At 46.1% G+C, this 2728-nt stretch overlaps 1 pseudogene; it reads right to left on the bottom strand.

Annotated features, from left to right (window-relative positions):
* Positions 1 to 472: 472 nt before the first annotated feature.
* On the bottom strand, positions 473 to 1411 carry LOC140913746 (olfactory receptor 5W2-like; annotated as a pseudogene).
* Positions 1412 to 2728: the final 1317 nt, after the last annotated feature.

Here is a 2728-nt window from a genome sequence, read left to right as displayed (position 1 = left end):
AAATCCCATTGGGAGCTGTGTATCTGTGTTCTGGATACAGGTGTCCTGCTGAGCTGGTTTCAGTTTAGATCTGCGGCATTGGGGGCGTCACCCAGAGCCTAGCTCTGCGTTGCAGCTGGCTCGTGTGTCTGGCTCAACAAGACAGGGTTCTGGAGGCCCAGGCTGGAAGGGAAAATGGGCTCAGAGGTCATTTCAGCACATGAGGTGACAGTCCCAATGAGGGTCCCTGTGACCGAACCTGTCACACTATGGACTTGGGTTTCCTGCATTTCCTTTATGCTTCCCTTTTTTTGTCCACTGATCTCAATTGGGGACTGCAGACCTTGTTGGAATACAAAAAAAATAATAATAATAACCATATAATAATGAACAAAACTAACACGTGCTCTCCAAAATTATTTTGTCATGCGCTGAGAATTGAATTCACCTGTTTCCACTCCCCAGCACTAAACCAGTCCTGTATTAAACAGATTCAAGAACTGGTTAGGAGTTTATTTATTGCTTTCCTCAGGGCGTCCTTCACCTCCGTGTTCCTCAGGCTGTAGATGAGGGGGTTCAACATGGGGATCAATAGTGTATAAAACACTGAGGCCACTTTGTCTGTATCCGTGGAATAAGTGGAGGTGGGACGTAAATACATGAAGAGGAGGGTGCCATAAAACAGGAGCACAGCGGTCAAGTGGAAAGTGCAGGTGGAGAAGGCTTTGTGTCGGCCCTTGGCAGAGCGAATGTGCAGGATGGTGGAGGTGACATAGACATAGGAGAGGAGGACAGTCACAAAGCTGATCACTTGAATGCAGCACATTAAAACAAACATCACAATCTCATTGATGCGGGTGTCAGAACAGGATAGTGCCAGCAGCGGGGGGACATCACAGAAGAAATTATTGATGATGTTGGAGCTACAGAATGACAGCCGAAATGTAAAACATGTGTTTAACATTGAATCCACCACCCCCACAGTGTACGCCCCAGCCACCAGCTGTTTACAAAGCTGCCTGGACGTGGTGACCGTATAGAGCAGCGGGTTACAGATGGCCACATAACGGTCATACGCCATCACAGCCAGCAAGAGGCACTCAACATCTGCAAAAATAATAGAGAGATACATTTGCACAGCTCAGGCAGTGAAATAAATGCTTTTCCTCTTCTCTAAGAAATTCAGCAGCATCTTAGGGGAACTTATCGAGGAAAAGCAGAGGTGACAGAAAGACAAATTCCTGAGGAAAAAGTACATGGGGGTGTGGAGTTGGGGATCAACTGTGATTAACAAGATCATCCCCCCATTCCCCAGCAAGGTGATACCATAGGTCCGTAGGAAGACCACAAACAGGGGAACCTGCAGCTCTGGATGATCTGTCAGTCCTGAGAGAATGAAATCAGTCGCCTCTGAGTGATTTCCCTCTTCCATCTCCTCTCAAGAGTGATCAGACAGCTACAGAGATGTGGGCAGGTAGATAGTGAGGAATACCTGTCCCTTCTCTGTAATGAAGTAAGTGAAGATAAATAGAGATCAGTTTCTCACAGGACATCAGTACCCCCTCCGGGAAGGGCTTAGTCCACAGAGCCAAATGTTCACAGCTGGTCATTCCAGGTATTTGATTAAATGCACACGCTGTGCATATACAATGACACTCAGGTTAACCATGCCCCCCACACAAACACTCCTGTTCACTAATCCAAATAGATGACTTGTGACCCTGCTGTGAGAGAATCAGTCTGAAGGGATTATTCCTTATCTAAAGAATTGGTGAGAGTAAAGGAGTTTCAATCTTTTGACCCTATTTGGGCAAGGGGAGCTCTGTGGCTTGGCATGTCTGTCTGGGGTAACGTTGCTCACTGTGCTAATTAAGTGTTTTGACATTTCCTGGAGTATGTATGAAAACCCAGCGACAGCGTGGGAAGCCCTGGCTTCAGTGACTAGGTAATTGCCTATTTTTTCCAACCCAGGAGGTCGCTCCTTTAGCTAAAGGGGTCAGAGTTGGGGCTGAGTCTTTTGGTGCTGGAGGTCTGGAATTCAGTACCTGCTGATCCCCATGGTGTCTGTGTGTGTGTGTGTCACTGTAATTCAGGACAATAGCACGTACCTGCTGAGAAGAGAGAGAGAGAGAGAGAGAGATGTGCTGGTGTTTCCTCATGGACAGAAAATGCCAGTTTGGAGCATTCGGGAAGTTTTATACTGAGATGTTTGATCTATGGGACATGATTCCTGAAGCCACTGGGAATACCTGAGCTGAGAAAGACACAACACCTAATTAATACGTTCTGTGAGCCAAAGCCACCCTTGGTTAATTGGTGCCCTGGTGATTAATTTGACCTCCTCTTTCTACTGTGTTATTAAATGATGCAATTTCTACCAGAGTTACAGAGTATGAGGTTAGGGGTATATTTTGTATTGCTGTTTTCAGTGCAAGCCAGGTACTGTGTAGAGCTGATCCACAAAGGTGGTTTTTTTTTGTTTTTTTTTGTGGAAACCAAAATCTTTTTGCCAAAACCTTCATATTTTGAATCTGAAATACCATGGGGGTGCCTCACATACCGCACACCACCAATCTCTTCCATGGGCCAGGCTCCCAGGCTGGACTAGATCCCTCAGTATGCATGATGTTCTCTCCTCTTGCTGAACTGCCCTGGAACAACATCTGACTCCCACAGCCATGGTTTAGGGAGGAGGGGAGTTTGGTATGTTGATAGAAATCTTATAATATCCAAGGAAAAGATTATTTCA

This window comes from Lepidochelys kempii, chromosome 6, assembly GCF_965140285.1.
Source record: "Lepidochelys kempii isolate rLepKem1 chromosome 6, rLepKem1.hap1, whole genome shotgun sequence".
NCBI lineage: Eukaryota > Metazoa > Chordata > Testudines > Cheloniidae > Lepidochelys > Lepidochelys kempii.
The sequence above is the reverse complement of the archived record's forward strand: the minus strand, read 5'-3'. Positions and strand labels throughout refer to the sequence as shown.